Source organism: Daphnia pulicaria, chromosome 1 (genome assembly GCF_021234035.1).
Source record: "Daphnia pulicaria isolate SC F1-1A chromosome 1, SC_F0-13Bv2, whole genome shotgun sequence".
Classification (NCBI taxonomy): Eukaryota; Metazoa; Arthropoda; class Branchiopoda; order Diplostraca; family Daphniidae; genus Daphnia; species Daphnia pulicaria.
The window spans coordinates 20,072,840-20,089,663 of NC_060913.1; the positions used below are offsets into that span (position 1 = coordinate 20,072,840).

A 16,824-nucleotide genomic window follows, 5' to 3' on the forward strand; every position below is an offset into this window, starting at 1 on the left:
GCCATTGCGATAACAATGTCAAGATGGCCGAGTGGTTAAGGCGCCAGACTTAAGATTCTAATTAAAATTCAAATAATAGATTAATAGGTAATCTTGTGATATCCGTTACTTGGAATTCCGGTCTTCGAAGAAGGTGTGGGTTCGAACCCCACTCTTGACAAAACCTTCCTTTCAAGTTATATTCTTTTTTACTTTAAATCTTCTTCTCCATTGAAAACACATACGTGTCGCAATCTTTAACAGTCACTAAAGAAACGGGCATAAGTTAAGGGGTTGTAACTCAGAGGTAGAGTGCTCGCTTTGAATATGAGAAGACCAGAGTTCAATCCTCCGAAACTCCAATGTAGTGCAAATAATCGAGAGGGAAAAAGCAAGTATCAGGAATATACTGGTAGTCTCGATTGTCAAGGGGTTGTAACTCAGTGGTAGAGTGTTCGCTTTGCATGCGAAAAGCCCGGAGCTCAATCCTCCGCAACTCCATACTATAATCGCTTTCATTTTGAAAAAAAGATCATTGTCATGTCTGCCAACAGAATGAAACTACATTCCACATTCTTACGAATATCTCGTGAAAAGTGTAAATACTCAGTGATCAAACCAGTACTTGCAAAACGATAGGGCATAATCTTTCTTATCCTTCTTTTTCTTCTACTGGTAGAAACCGGCTTTCGTCGTCCCAGCGGTATTTTCTGACGGCCATTCGGTTGTGGCACTGTCGATTAAACCTGCTGTTGCAGACGGCTCGTCTGTGTCCATCTAATCTGTCCCGTCACCCCATCTGTGTGCGTATGTGAGAACCCTACCGTGTTGTTGTACCGTCAGAGGGCGTAACTGTTGTAAGCTGGCCAGCGACTATGTGTAGTCAGTCGTCGTCTCTCGTCGGTCGTCTCCCGTCAGTAATCTGTCGGTTATGTGTATTGAGTAAGTCTTACTTTCGTAAGCAAGTTTGAGGGATGGCTCTGGTTCACACCTGGCCTATTCCGCGTAGTGTCCCCAATAAATATGTTTTTAAGAATCCCTTGTGTCGTGTATTAATTTAGTCATGTAACGTAAACAATCTGCTTGGTCGAATCCGCTCGTCGGCTGAGCAGATTGCAACATTTGGTGTCAGAAGTCGGGCACGGGCCATCGAACAGTTCTCTTTTTTTTGTTGGTAAAATTTTGTTGTTTTTTTTTAGAACTGCCCGTGCAATAGTCATTTTCTTTTTTTTGGTAACGCCCCCTCGTCTCTTTCATTGATTTAGTTCATTATTTATGGTTTTTGTGTCTTGAGTATGACACACGAGATTTTTTTTTTCGACGATTATTAGTTGAATCAGTTTTTTTTTCTCGTCACGCCATCACTCCCTTACCTTTTTTTTGTTGAGAAAATTCGCGCCCATCCACCCCCCCCTTCAACTTTTTTGTATGGAAAACGCCCCTACCCCCCCCCCCCCCTCCTCCTAACTTTTCGCGCGTAAAATCACGTTGCCGGTCGAGGCGTTGAAACAGTTCGTTTCTTTTTTTGTGTGTGGCTTATGGAATCTGTGTTATAGCCGCCATTTTTTTTTCTTTTTTTTTGGTTTGTTGAATAGTCAACTAACATTGCGTAGTAATTAAGTGTGTTTAGCCCTACCAGTAGTTCTAATTTAATTATATGCCGCCAAAACGTGAAGATTCTGGAGTGCCGTTTCAAGGTACACGTCCCGTTTGCAGACAAAGGCAAGTCTAATAGGCCTTGGAGCCATTTTATGCAAGTTTATGGAGATGGACCACGTCAAATCGCCATTTTCTTTTTGCTCCTTTTTTTTGAGCCTTCGTCTCGTTGCAGCATGATTAATTAATTTTGTATCGTTTTTTTTGTCGTCATTTGGAGTAACAGCGTCTAATAATTTCATTTGTTTTGGTTAAAGAAATAGTATTTAGTATTTACTGTGCAGTTGTGTTCTTTGTTAGAACAGACGTGTATGGTAGTCGATTTTTTTTTTCTTTTTTTTTTGGGTGACAGCTCTGCTGTTCGTTGAGTGGAAATTGAAGTTTGAAGTGAGTGGTAAGTTCGCCAGATGGAACCTGGATATGTAAGAGTTTGAATTTGAAGTTTGCCACATAAAAAGTGTAGATAATTGCGTGGCTGATGTCCTATCTCGAAACCCTGATGAATCCTGTATTGGACCCAGTGGCTCCGAGATCGGTCATGTAGTGTGTGTATTTGACAGTAGAAGGCCAATAGGCACGCTTAAGTAATGTTGAATTGGCGTTCCAACCACAACTTGGATAGCCAATTGCGTCCCATTATATCACCTTCGTAAATTCAAATTTCATGGGTTAAAGTTCCAATAATTTTAAAATTGGTCGTAGAGTTTTGTGTAAGATAAATTTTTCCCATGGTCGTTAATTTATTTCGTTTTTCCCGTCCGTATGAGTAGAAAAGTAATTGAAATTTCGTCACAACAACTCCTCTTTACAGTTATATGGGCATGGATGAAACAAGTAGTATCAGTATGGTGTTGATTGCCAATTGGTCGTGTGAATGTACAAGAATATGTGTCTCCTTGCAATTACTGTCAGTCTTATACATGTACCCGTGGATCTCCTGCTGTATAGCTGAAAGCTATTCCTTCGCTTGAAAGTTAATGAGTGGGGAGCTCATCACGTGTTCGCGATGGCAGAGCAGCTGAAAACTATTAGAAACGGCTGTCCATTTGGCAAACCCGCTTTACCCCCTTCCCCTCCTTTGAGCAAGTGACGACGCCAGGCTTTTCTTTAAGTCTGGCAACGTGGGTGGGAGTCATCTTAGAAAAGGGGGGGCTTCCTTTTTCCTTCTTCTTGTCCGTGATCTCGTGGAGTGTGGTAACGCTGTATGTGCTCTGTGTTTCGTATGTGTGTCTCAAATGTTGCTTTGTGTACCCCTTGTGTCATCGACAATATACACTCAGTGCATTATATCTTATTTATTTTAACAGGTTATGGGCCCAGGACACGCCAATTAATTGACAAGAATGAATCACGAAGCCTCGAGAGAAGTCAACAGAATAACGAAGTTAAGCGGTCCGGAAAAATGGACCTCGTTTAGATATGGGTGTACACTGCTGCTGCAACGAGCACGTGTTCTCAACGTCGTCACGAGACTTGAACCTCGACCCGAACCGGTAATTATTGTCTTTCTATGTAGACGTCTTGCGAGACAAAGAACAAAGCTTGAATTTTGAGAATTTCTTCTTTACAAAAGAAAATGAGAGAGACGAAAATTGTAATGATGGCAAAAGACTAAGCTATTTCCTGGACATTGAAAAAAAAGATTTGACGAGTAGTTGTAAGTGATGTTTCTATCCAACGGCTGCTCAGAATGAAGTCAATGACCTTTTTTTTTAAAATTATGAAACGTTTTACAGTAACTGTAGGGCCAGACTTGCTTCTTTGCAGCCACGTGTTGGTATAGAAACATGACACTACCTGATGATGGAAAAACATTAAATGCTTAGCTTATTGTTCAAGTTTGCAGTCGTAAATAGTGTTTCTATCAGATAGGCAATTCACATGATACCTGTAAGCTTGACTTTGTTTTCAGCCGGCTAAAGCAGTCCGAATTAATCCTCTTACTATATAGCCTCTGTCTGAAATAGAAACACTATACTGCCATTATAGCATGAATTGTGAAGAAATTTTATGTCGTTGTAAGTCGGGTAAACGCATTTTCTTGGGACAAATTATCGTTCACGTCACTCAGGCCTCACACACGCCACACTCGCATCTAACGAGTGGTGAAAGTCACGATCGTTTGATTAAAACAAAATATAAATATATATTTATATATAAATATATGTATGTATACATATTTTATGCGCGTACCACGACACGACAGAGTACCACCGTTTGTTCTATTGAGAACTCACACATGATTATGCTGTTCATTGAGAGCTCATCTACGCAGACGCGGCATATTACGCACGCCAGTTAATTAACGTTATGTTCAATTATTGACAGAACCTCAATGAGAACCAGGAGGTCGCGAACCAAAATCTGATAGACGCTTGGGACATGAAGGATGCAGAGGCGAGAATTATAATATTCTGCAACGTTGAGGGGCCACAGCAAACTCTCATCGAAGGATGCGCGTCCTCCGCGGAAATGTGGGAGCGTCTGATACTGCAATACGCCAACGCTGCTCCTATCAACGGCAATCTACTGCTAGAGAAATTTTTCAACTACAAATACAATCCTGGTATACTAACTCTACAGTTCATAAAACTAAAGAATCTTGTTAACTCACATATGATTACCGTTCACAGAGCACAGAGTGCTGGATCATGTGGCAGTTTACACAAACTTGGCAGAAGAGCTGAGAAACTTGGAATCACCTGTCACTGAACAACAACTCGTTGTGAAAATTATCCAAACACTGCCCCCCAGTTTTCGCTCATTCCGTTCGGCTTGGGACAATCTACCAAGGAACGAGCAAACAATAGCAAACCTAACACCAAGACTGGTAAACGAAGAAGCCATCAGCAGAGCGGCCAACAACGGCGCGATGGATCCGACCGATGCGGCCTTCTTTGCGTTCCACACGCCTAAGGCAACCGCTTTCGCCGGGGAGAGTGCTGCAAAGACATCCCCAGGGCAAAGTTTCGACAACGCAGCACACGCGCAAGGGGGATTCCGTGGCCGCGGACGAGGCCCCTACTTTACGGGTGAATGGCGAGGACGTGGCAGAGGCAGAGGAGGAAGAGGAGGTAGAGGTGGTGGCAGCTCCAATCCGCACAACCACTCATACGCACGAAAAGATGGACAACAACAAAACGATCAGCAGCAAAGCAGCCAACATGCCGGCTCAGTCGTCTGCTTCAACTGCAATGGAAACGGACACAAAGCTTATCAGTGTCCAACAAAAAGAGAAGAAGAACGTGGTCAGGCGAGACAAGAAAATTTCAACAAGAAAAGAGGTTTTGGCTGTATCTCTTCGTCATTGTGTCTGGTTGCACGGGAACACAAGGTCTGGAACGCTGATTCGGGCGCAACTAATCACATGACTGATCAACGGTCCTTCTTCACCACTTTCAAAATAATTCCACCCGGAACATGGAAAATCAATGGAATTGGTGGTGTTGAACTACAAGCCCTTGGTATAGGAAACATCGACGTCATTACAGAAGTAGATGGTGCGAAGCTTGAAGGAACATTCCACGACGTGTTATACGTTCCCGGTCTTGGAATTAATCTTTTTTCAATTGGAGCAGCCACCGACTGTAACGTCAATGTTGAGTTCACTGATACACAGGTATGATACAACTCGTAAAAATTTGCAGTCATGACTCGAGATTTATGTATATAAATATTTCCTTACCAACAGGTCTTTTTCGCTAATAAGGAAACTAACGAAAAATTCATGACTGGCTCCCGTGTCGAAAACTCCCTCTACAGATTATGCGCTACGACCAAAAACCCAACGGAATTGAACGAAGAATCTTCAACAGCGCTCTACGGTGTTGGTTATGGAAGTACCAAGGCGTCCCTCGAACTTTGGCATAGAAGATTCGGCCATCTCAACTGTCAAGATATTTTAAAGATCAACAAATCTAAAGCAGTATACGGCCTGCACCTCAACGACGTCAAAAAACCACTCATATGCGAAGGTTGCATCTTTGGAAAACTCCACCGTAGCAAGTTCCCAACCGGATGCGGCCGCGCGGAAAATATCGGCGACTTGATCCACTCCGATGTCGGAGGTCCATTACACGTGCCAACTCCTGAAGGCCATCGATTCTTCGTCATCTTCAAAGACGACAACAGCAGTTATACAGTAGCCAAACTCATGAAGACGAAAAATGAAGCTGGCACGCATTTCATGGAATTCGCAGAAATGATGAAAACCCAAACCGGAAGGCCAATAAAAATACTCAGGACGGACCAAGGAACCGACATCCTCGGCGGAAACTTTAGCGAATACAAAAAACGTACTGGCCTTATTCATCAAACTACTGCTAGGTACACTCCACAACAAAACTCTCGTTCCGAGAGAACGATGCGTACAGTTGTAGAGGCCGTGAGAAGTGGCCTGTACACTAACGACAACAGCAACCAACTTCCGTGCAACATCAGAAATGAAGTCAGAGAACTCTGGGGCGAATTTCTTCTGGCTATCGTTTACATATTCAACCGGACTCTCACCAGCCACACAGAAGTCACTCCGTTCGAGAAATTATTCGGCAAGAAACCATCGGTTGCCCACCTAAGGGTTCTCGGCTGCCGCGCATACGCGCACGTTCCCGACCAGCTACGCAAGAAACTAGATCCTAAAGGCGAAGCATGTTGGATGGTCGGCTACGGTGAAAATCAAAAGGCCTGGCGACTTTGGAACCCTGTTGAGAGGAAAATAATCGTTTCCCGTGATGTCACCTTCGATGAAACAATCCTGATTGGAGATCACCCACTCACAGCTGTAAATGACAATAGCCCATTGGAACCAATGCAACTATTAGTAGAAGTACTTAATCAGGTATCTTGCTTATACTAGTAGCCATACATAAACGAACAAAATCTATTTTTTGTGTATATATATTTATATATGTGTATATATGTATATGTGTATATGTGTATGTGTATATATGTTTATATATATTTTATATATACATCCATTTTTTTTCCACCAGACTCAACTAATCGAAGGTGTAGATGAAAGCCAAGACACTCCCGATAATCAAGATGCATCAGTCGAAGAAGCTTCCCAAGTCGAGGCCTTAGAGGAGGAGATTGAACGGGCTCCTGGCGGCAGAAATGAAGAGGGTATGGAAGTCCTCGACGTTGTGGATGCGGAACCTGTTCACGTTGCGACTCCTGATAACGCCAACAAGAATCTAGAAGTGGATGAAGTCCCCAACATTGACGCCCCACCGATATCGAGTCACGATTCACACAATTATCGAAGGTAAAAACTAATCGCTGTTTCGAAAAAATTACTGGCGCTCACCACCTTCTATATATATTTCATAGACCCACAAGATCCGGCCGCGTGCCAAGATATACGGATCGATACGTCGAATATATGGAATCATACGGAAATGCAGCATCCACTGATCCAGCCCCTAAGCGCTCTTCATTTTTCGAACTAGAAGTTGATGAACCACAAACCTACAAACAAGCGGTGGAATCAAGATATGCGGAACAGTGGTTACCCGCTTTCAAGGCAGAGTATGACTCTCAGATCAAGAACAAATCGTGGGTGCTCATCCCAAAATCCCAAGTACCAACTGAGTGCGCTATACTGCCTCACAAATGGGTTGGGAAATATAAGCCGGGCTATGGAGACCCACTGCAGCCAGATTTCGTGGCCCCACGCTTTAAAGGAAGATTAACAGTTGTTGGATGTCACCAGCAGTACGGCGTCGACTACGAAGAAACGTACGCACCTGTGCCACGCCTTGACTCAATTCGATCTGTTCTATCACTCACCGCATCGCTCGGATACAAATCATTTCAATTCGACGTGGCCACAGCGTTCCTGAACGCGGATGTTGACAAACCAATCTTTATGACCCAACCCGAAGGATTCGTGGTGTCTGGAAAAGAAGACCACGTGTGTAAGCTTTTGAAAGCAGTCTACGGCATAAAGCAGGCTCCCCGTCTTTGGTGCAAGACCTTTATCGCCGCCCTACTCAGATATGGTTTTAAGGCACTGGACGCAGATATGTGCGTGTTCATCCTGGTAAACAACAGCATCGTGTCATATCTCTTCATCTGGGTAGATGACGGATGGTTTTCTAGCAGTGCTGATGAGGAGTGTCAACGCTTCGCTACTTGGATCGGTAACTAATAAGTTATAATCCTTTTTTTTCCCATTACTCACAAATCAAATTTCCTACCTCTTTTGTCAGGTAACGAATTTGAAGTAAGATGTCTCCCCCCGACCAGATTCGTTGGTATGAACATCGAGTACGACAGGGAAAATAGCCAAGTATTTCTCTCGCAGCAACACTCGATACTCAAGGCACTGGAACAGTTCGGCATGACGGATAGCCATCCCAAGCTGACCCCAGCCGAATCCAGCGTTCACCTTTCTAGTTCGATGGTGCCACGCAACGAGGGGAAAATTGACATGTCTTTAATCCCCTACCGTGCGGCAGTTGGATTCCTGCTCTATCTCTCATCTACCACTAGACCGGACATTGCTTACGGCGTTGGACAAGTGTCAAAATTTTGCGAAAACCCACAGCCGGCGCACTGGAACGGAGTCAAACGTATATTCGCTTATCTGAAAGGTACGCTCGACTTCGGTATATGGCTGGGTGGACGGAAGGATGAAGGAGCCGTAGTCTATACCGACGCCGACTACGCCAGTGATGTAGACGACCGAAAATCCATCTCAGGATGCATCGCTTTCTACAAGGGAGGGCCAGTCGCATGGTCGTGCAGGAGACAAGAATGTGTTTCTATCTCAACTACCGAGTCGGAATATGTGTCCTTATCTGATGAAGCGAAGACAGCTCTTTGGCTCAACGCGCTGGCTAACGGCCTAAACTCGTCTCCGGTCCCAATGGAAAAGTCTTCAGGCGACGAGGTACCACCAAATCCCGTTAAGATGTATTGCGACAATCAAAGTGCTATTTGTCTGGTCAAAAATCCGGTCCATCCGAGGCGATCAAAACACATCGACGTGAGATACCACTTTGTAAGACAGCTGCAAGAAAACAACAAGATCGCCGTCGAATTCGTTAGCTCCAAAGACCAACTGGCCGACATCTTCACGAAGGCTTTGCCAGCGCCAAGGTTCCAAGAGTTACGTGAACGCATCGGGGTAGGACCATACGAGAAGAATTGAGGAGGTACGGGTTTGAGAGAGGGTATTAGAAACGGCTGTCCATTTGGCAAACCCGCTTTACCCCCTTCCCCTCCTTTGAGCAAGTGACGACGCCAGGCTTTTCTTTAAGTCTGGCAACGTGGGTGGGAGTCATCTTAGAAAAGGGGGGCTTCCTTTTTCCTTCTTCTTGTCCGTGATCTCGTGGAGTGTGGTAACGCTGTATGTGCTCTGTGTTTCGTATGTGTGTCTCAAATGTTGCTTTGTGTACCCCTTGTGTCATCGACAATATACACTCAGTGCATTATATCTTATTTATTTTAACAAAAACTTCCAGATTGGTAAAGAGAACGAACGGAACGATTCCTCCAACTCTTTCAGCGTTTATTAACATGGACCACGACGATATGGATTGTCACCTGCTTGCAGAAAAGTTTGATGTCAGCACGGTTAGAAAAAGTAACGTAAACATTTCGCCGTTTCAGCTCATGCATGGCAGACTTCCCTTTTTCTCCGTCGATGAATCAGTTCCAGTGGCAAAAAGAGCGTCCACAGCCGTTCAACGTCATTTCGCCCGTTTCAGCGAGCTCAGAGAAGCTGCACGTCTCATCAAGTCGAAACATCTGGTTGACCTAAGGCAACGAGTGGTGCAAGATTTCTATCCTGGTGCGTTGCTGCTCATCCGAAGAAAATTGAACCAAAGTTAAAGCTGCTCCCCCTCCTACGAAAACGAGATCCCGAAGAACAGAACTCCTCTTCAGTTGGTTGAAAGTTTGAGTTGGAACATTCCTGTTTTTTTTTTGTTTTTTTTGGGTATGTCTTTATGGTGTTTTTTGTTTATTTTTTTTTTATTGTTGTCTTGGTTTCATGCTATTTCCCTACCCACCGCCCACAGCTCTGAAAGTTTAGTTTGTTTTTGAACATTTTTTTTTGGTGGGGTTTGAATGAGGGAATGGAAAGGTTAGTTTTAAGGTCGAAATCTTTTTTTTTTGTCTTTGTTGCTTGATTTCGATTTGACAAATGGCATGTATCATATGTAAATAGTTTTGTTTGTGTGCTTGTATGTTGGTGTCAAATCGAGTCAGGAAGGGCCGAATGTTGCAGACGGCTCGTCTGTGTCCATCTAATCTGTCCCGTCACCCCATCTGTGTGCGTATGTGAGAACCCTACCGTGTTATTGTACCGTCAGAGGGCATAACTGTTGTAAGCTGGCCAGCGACTATGTGTAGTCAGTCGTCGTCTCTCGTCGGTCGTCTCCCGTCATTAATCTGTCGGTTATGTGTATTGAGTAAGTCTTACTTTCGTAAGCAAGTTTGAGGGATGGCTCTGGTTCACACCTGGCCTATTCCGCGTAGTGTCCCCAATAAATATGTTTTTAAGAATCCCTTGTGTCGTGTATTAATTTAGTCATGTAACGTAAACAATCTGCTTGGTCGAATCCGCTCGTCGGCTGAGCAGATTGCAACACTACCATGATCCTCGAAAATTGAACAGAAAAACATACAATTGCCATTAATTATTGATATTTTGCCCTGTCATAGTTACAATTGTGTGCTCTTCTCAATACACCTAGTTTACGCCACATTGCAATATAAGTAGCCATTGCGATAACAATGTCAAGATGGCCGAGTGGTTAAGGCGCCAGACTTAAGATTCTAATTCAAATTCAAATAATAGATTAATAGGTAATCTTGTGATATCCGTTACTTGGCATTCTGGTCTTCGAAGAAGGCGTGGGTTCGAACTTCACTCTTGACAAAACCTTCCTTTAAAGTTTTATTCTTTTTTACTTTAAATCTTCTTCTCCATTGAAAACACATACGTGTCGCAATAGTTAACAGTCACTCAAAGCAAACGGGCATATGTTAAGGGGTTGTAACTCAGAGGTAGAGTGCTTGCTTCGCATGTGAAAAGACCAGAGTTCAATCCTCCAAAACTCCAATGTAGTGCAAATAATCGAGAGGTAAAAAGCAAGTATCAGGAACATACTAATAGTCTCTATTCTTAAGGGGTTGTAACTCAGTGGTAGAGTGTTCGCTTTGCATACGAAAAGCCCGGAGTTCAATCCTCCGCAACTCCATACTATAATCGCTTTCATTTTGAAAAAAAGATCATTGTCATGTCTGCCAACAGAATGAAACTACATTCCACATTCTTACGTATATCTAGTGAAAAGTGTAAATACCCAGTGATCGAACCAGTACTTGCAAAACGATAGGGCATAATCTTTCTTCTCCTTCTTTTTCTTCTACTGATAGAAACCGGCTTTTTTCGTCCCAGTGGTATTTTCTGACGGCCATTCGGTTGTGGCACTGTCGATTAAACCTGCCATGATCCTCGAAAATTGAACAGAAAAGCATACAATTGCCATTAATTATTGATATTTTGCCCTGTCATAGTTACAATTGTGTGCTCTTCTCAATACACCTAGTTTACGCCACATTGCAATATAAGTAGCCATTGCTATAACAATGTCAAGATGGCCGAGTGGTTAAGGCGCCAGACTTAAGATTCTAATTCAAATTCAAATAATAGATTAATAGGTAATCTTGTGATATCCGTTACTTGGCATTCTGGTCTTCGAAGAAGGCGTGGGTTCGAACCCCACTCTTGACAAAACCTTTCTTTCAAGTTTTATTCTTTTTTACTTTAAATCTTCTTCTCCATTGAAAACACATACGTGTCGCAATCGTTAACAGTCACTCAAAGCAAACGGACATAAGTTAAGGGGTTGTAACTCAGAGGTAGAGTGCTCGCTTTGCATGTGAAAAGACCAGAGTTCAATCCTCCAAAACTCCAATGTAGTGCAAATAATCGAGAGGTAAAAAGCAAGTATCAGGAATATACTGGTAGTCTCTATTCTTAAGGGTTTGTAACTCAGTGGTATAGTGTTCGCTTTGCATGCGAAAAGCCCGGAGTTCAATCCTCCGCAACTCCATACTATAATCGCTTTCATTTTGAAAAAAAAGATCATTGTCATGTCTGCCAACAGAATGAAACTACATTCCACATTCTTGCGAATATCTCGTGAAAAGTTTAAATACCCAGTGATCAAACCAGTACTTGCAAAACGATAGGGCATAATCTTTCTTCTCCTTCTTTTTCTTCTACTGATAGAAACCGGCTTTTGTCGTCCCAGCGGTATTTTCTGACGGCCATTCGGTTGTGGCACTGTCGATTAAACCTGCCATGATCCTCGAAAATTGAACAGAAAAGCATACAATTGCCATTAATTATTGATATTTTGCCCTGTCATAGTTACAATTGTGTGCTCTTCTCAATACACCTAGTTTACGCCACATTGCAATATAAGTAGCCATTGCTATAACAATGTCAAGATGGCCGAGTGGTTAAGGCGCCAGACTTAAGATTCTAATTCAAATTCAAATAATAGATTAATAGGTAATCTTGTGATATCCGTTACTTGGCATTCTGGTCTTCGAAGAAGGCGTGGGTTCGAACCCCACTCTTGACAAAACCTTTCTTTCAAGTTTTATTCTTTTTTACTTTAAATCTTCTTCTCCATTGAAAACACATACGTGTCGCAATCGTTAACAGTCACTCAAAGCAAACGGACATAAGTTAAGGGGTTGTAACTCAGAGGTAGAGTGCTCGCTTTGCATGTGAAAAGACCAGAGTTCAATCCTCCAAAACTCCAATGTAGTGCAAATAATCGAGAGGTAAAAAGCAAGTATCAGGAACATACTGGTAGTCTCTATTCTTAAGGGTTTGTAACTCAGTGGTAGAGTGTTCGCTTTGCATGCGAAAAGCCCGGAGTTCAATCCTCCGCAACTCCATACTATAATCGCTTTCATTTTGAAAAAAAAGATCATTGTCATGTCTGCCAACAGAATGAAACTACATTCCACATTCTTACGAATATCTCGTGAAAAGTGTAAATACCCAGTGATCAAACCAGTACTTGCAAAACGATAGGGCATAATCTTTCTTCTCCTTCTTTTTCTTCTACTGATAGAAACCGGCTTTTGTCGTCCCAGTGGTATTTTCTGACGGCCATTCGGTTGTGGCACTGTCGATTAAACCTGCCATGATCCTCGAAAATTGAACAGAAAAACATACAATTGACATTCATTATTGATATTTTGCCCTGTCATAGTTACAATTGTGTGCTCTTCTCAATACACCTAGTTTACGCCACATTGCAATATAAGTAGCCATTGCGATAACAATGTCAAGTACCCGAGTGGTTAAGGCGCCAGACTTAAGATTCTAATTCAAATTCAAATATTAGATTAATAGGTAATCTTGTGATATCCGTTACTTGGCATTCTGGTCTTCGAAGAAGGCGTGGGTTCGAACCCCACTCTTGACAGAACCTTCCTTTCAAGTTTTATTCTTTTTTACTTTAAATCTTCTTCTCCATTGAAAACACATACGTGTCGCAATAGTTAACAGTCACTTAAAGCAAACGGGCATAAGTTAAGGGGTTGTAACTCAGAGGTAGAGTGCTTGCTTCGCATGTGAAAAGACCAGAGTTCAATCCTCCAAAACTCCAATGTAGTGCAAATAATCGAGAGGTAAAAAGCAAGTATCAGGAACATACTAATAGTCTCTATTCTTAAGGGGTTGTAACTCAGTGGTAGAGTGTTCGCTTTGCATACGAAAAGCCCGGAGTTCAATCCTCCGCAACTCCATACTATAATCGCTTTCATTTTGAAAAAAAGATCATTGTCATGTCTGCCAACAGAATGAAACTACATTCCACATTCTTACGTACAGTATGGTCCAAAAAAATCCGAACAACCTAAAAGCCACCTATCAGTCATGCGGGAACTATGTGAGGCTTTTTAGTCCTAATTTTGGGGGCTAAGAACAAAGCGAAAGGTGGGAAGAAGGGAAAAGGAGTAATAGGTTCATTTAGCCACCGGTCATGCCTTTCCCCCCAAAAAATTCATGAATGAAACCAGACAGGCTGTCTGGAATTTCCTTTGCGGGTAAAAACGAATAACCGCATTGCAATAGCCTTAGGTCTTAGGCCCTAGGCTCACCGTCAATATTTCGACAAGTGACAAGAAAAGGAAAAAGCTGTCCAAATCCTGCACCATAAAGTGGGAAAAATTCAAAGTTATCGTAATGTTGCTTTGAATCACGTTTCATGCAATTCAATTTTGACCGAATGTCGTGATGTCAATGAAATCATTTCATTGGCGATTATTAATCATTTCCTATCATTTAATTAAAGAAGTAATGAAAAACGACCACTAGATTGTCAATTAAACAGGATTTCATTTTTTGGAGATGCCGAGATTTGAGCTCGGGACTTACGGGGTAGGAGAAAACTACCGTAACCACTAGACCAACACTGAGTTATTTAACAAGTTTTATTTTAAAAATAAAAACGAAACAAGAAAGTTATTATTTAGTCCAATGCCCTTCACCCTGACATCGTAAGTCTAAAAGAGAAAATATGGAATCAGACTATCTTTCCCAGTATCCCAGTCCCGGTCTAGTGGATACGGGAGTTTTCTCCTACCCCTAAGGTCCCGAGTTCAAATCTCGGTATCTCCAAAAAATGGAGTCTCGTTTAATTGACATTCGAATTGTCGTTTTTCATTACTTCTTTAATTAAATGATAGGAAAATGATAGGAAATGATTAATAATCAATGGTCAATGAAATGATTTCATTGACATCACGACATTCGGTCAAAATTGAATTGCATGAAACGTGATTCAAAGCAACATTACGATAACTTTGAATTTTTCCCGCTTTATGGTGCAGGATTTGGACAGCTTTTTCCTTTTCTTGTCACTTGTCGAAATATTGACGGTGAGCCTAGGGCCTAAGGCCTAAAGCTATTGCAATGCGGTTATTCGTTTTTACCCGCACAGGAAATTCCAGACAGCCTGTCTGGTTTCATTCATGATTTTTTGGGGGGGAAAGGCATGACCGGTGGCTGAATGAGCCTATTACTCCTTTTGCCTTCTTCCCACCTTTTGCTTTGTTCCTAGCCCCCCAAAATTAGGACCAAAAGTGAAACATAGTTTCCCGCAATGTGGGTAGGTGGCTTTCAAAATAAAATCGGTGTTCGGATTTTTTTGGACCATACTGTATATCTAGTGAAAAGTGTAAATACCCAGTGATCGAACCAGTACTTGCAAAACGATAGGGCATAATCTTTCTTCTCCTTCTTTTTCTTCTACTGATAGAAACCGGCTTTTTTCGTCCCAGTGGTATTTTCTGACGGCCATTCGGTTGTGGCACTGTCGATTAAACCTGCCATGATCCTCGAAAATTGAACAGAAAAGCATACAATTGCCATTAATTATTGATATTTTGCCCTGTCATAGTTACAATTGTGTGCTCTTCTCAATACACCTAGTTTACGCCACATTGCAATATAAGTAGCCATTGCTATAACAATGTCAAGATGGCCGAGTGGTTAAGGCGCCAGACTTAAGATTCTAATTCAAATTCAAATAATAGATTAATAGGTAATCTTGTGATATCCGTTACTTGGCATTCTGGTCTTCGAAGAAGGCGTGGGTTCGAACCCCACTCTTGACAAAACCTTTCTTTCAAGTTTTATTCTTTTTTACTTTAAATCTTCTTCTCCATTGAAAACACATACGTGTCGCAATCGTTAACAGTCACTCAAAGCAAACGGACATAAGTTAAGGGGTTGTAACTCAGAGGTAGAGTGCTTGCTTCGCATGTGAAAAGACCAGAGTTCAATCCTCCAAAACTCCAATGTAGTGCAAATAATCGAGAGGTAAAAAGCAAGTATCAGGAACATACTAATAGTCTCTATTCTCAAGGGGTTGTAACTCAGTGGTAGAGTGTTCGCTTTGCATGCGAAAAGCCCGGAGTTCAATCCTCCGGAACTCCATACTATAATCGCTTTCATTTTGAAAAAAAATATCATTGTCATGTCTGCCAACAGAATGAAACTACATTCCACATTCTTACGAATATCTCGTGAAAAGTTTAAATACCCAGTGATCAAACCAGTACTTGCAAAACGATAGGGCATAATCTTTCTTCTCCTTCTTTTTCTTCTACTGATAGAAACCGGCTTTTGTCGTCCCAGTGGTATTTTCTGACGGCCATTCGGTTGTGGCACTGTCGATTAAACCTGCCATGATCCTCGAAAATTGAACAGAAAAGCATACAATTGCCATTCATTATTGATATTTTGCCCTGTCATAGTTTCAATTGTGTGCTCTTCTCAATACACCTAGTTTACGCCACATTGCAATATAAGTAGCCATTGCGATAACAATGTCAAGATGGCCGAGTGGTTAAGGCGCCAGACTTAAGATTCTAATTCAAATTCAAATAATAGATTAATAGGTAATCTTGTGATATCCGTTACTTGGCATTCTGGTCTTCGAAGAAGGCGTGGGTTCGAACCCCACTCTTGACAAAACCTTCCTTTAAAGTTTTATTCTTTTTTACTTTAAATCTTCTTCTCCATTGAAAACACATACGTGTCGCTATCGTTAACAGTCACTCAAAGCAAACGGACATAAGTTAAGGGGTTGTAACTCAGAGGTAGAGTGCCTGCTTCGCTTGTGAAAAGACCAGAGTTCAATCCTCCAAAACTCCAATGTAGTGCAAATAATCGAGAGGTAAAAAGCAAGTATCAGGATCATACTGGTAGTCTCTATTCTAAAGGGGTTGTAACTCAGTGGTAGAGTGTTCGCTTTGCATGCGAAAAGCCCGGAGTTCAATCCTCCGCAACTCCATACTTTAATCGCTTTCATTTTGAAAAAAAGATCATTGTCATGTCTGCCAACAGAATGAAACTACATTCCACATTCTTACGAATATCTCGTGAAAAGTTTAAATAACCAGTGATCAAACCAGTACTTGCAAAACGATAGGGCATAATCTTTCTTCTCCTTCTTTTTCTTCTACTGATAGAAACCGGCTTTTGTCTTCCCAGTGGTATTTTCTGACGGCCATTCGGTTGTGGCACTGTCGATTAAACCTGCCATGATCCTCGAAAATTGAACAGAAAAGCATACAATTGCCATTAATTATTGATATTTTGCCCTGTCATAGTTACAATTGTGTGCTCTTCTCAATACACCT

At 42.0% G+C, this 16,824-nt stretch overlaps 11 non-coding genes across 11 annotated transcripts; all 11 read left to right on the forward strand.

Moving 5' to 3' along the window:
- Window positions 1-17: 17 nt before the first annotated feature.
- On the forward strand, window positions 18-160 carry Trnal-uaa. The gene is made up of 2 exons: window positions 18-54; window positions 116-160. It is a non-coding gene; the product is annotated as a tRNA-Leu (tRNA).
- A 248-nt stretch (window positions 161-408) lies between these two features.
- On the forward strand, window positions 409-480 carry Trnaa-ugc. The gene has a single exon. It is a non-coding gene; the product is annotated as a tRNA-Ala (tRNA).
- Window positions 481-10,775: 10,295 nt separating this feature from the next.
- Window positions 10,776-10,847, forward strand: Trnaa-ugc. The gene has a single exon. It is a non-coding gene; the product is annotated as a tRNA-Ala (tRNA).
- A 393-nt stretch (window positions 10,848-11,240) lies between these two features.
- Trnal-uaa lies at window positions 11,241-11,383 on the forward strand. The gene is made up of 2 exons: window positions 11,241-11,277; window positions 11,339-11,383. It is a non-coding gene; the product is annotated as a tRNA-Leu (tRNA).
- A 716-nt stretch (window positions 11,384-12,099) lies between these two features.
- Trnal-uaa lies at window positions 12,100-12,242 on the forward strand. The gene is made up of 2 exons: window positions 12,100-12,136; window positions 12,198-12,242. It is a non-coding gene; the product is annotated as a tRNA-Leu (tRNA).
- A 250-nt stretch (window positions 12,243-12,492) lies between these two features.
- On the forward strand, window positions 12,493-12,564 carry Trnaa-ugc. The gene has a single exon. It is a non-coding gene; the product is annotated as a tRNA-Ala (tRNA).
- A 786-nt stretch (window positions 12,565-13,350) lies between these two features.
- On the forward strand, window positions 13,351-13,422 carry Trnaa-ugc. The gene has a single exon. It is a non-coding gene; the product is annotated as a tRNA-Ala (tRNA).
- Window positions 13,423-15,151: 1,729 nt separating this feature from the next.
- On the forward strand, window positions 15,152-15,294 carry Trnal-uaa. The gene is made up of 2 exons: window positions 15,152-15,188; window positions 15,250-15,294. It is a non-coding gene; the product is annotated as a tRNA-Leu (tRNA).
- Window positions 15,295-15,544: 250 nt separating this feature from the next.
- Window positions 15,545-15,616, forward strand: Trnaa-ugc. The gene has a single exon. It is a non-coding gene; the product is annotated as a tRNA-Ala (tRNA).
- Window positions 15,617-16,010: 394 nt separating this feature from the next.
- Window positions 16,011-16,153, forward strand: Trnal-uaa. Its single transcript has 2 exons — window positions 16,011-16,047; window positions 16,109-16,153. It is a non-coding gene; the product is annotated as a tRNA-Leu (tRNA).
- Window positions 16,154-16,403: 250 nt separating this feature from the next.
- Window positions 16,404-16,475, forward strand: Trnaa-ugc. Its single transcript has one exon. It is a non-coding gene; the product is annotated as a tRNA-Ala (tRNA).
- The last annotated feature ends 349 nt before the right edge of the window (window positions 16,476-16,824 follow it).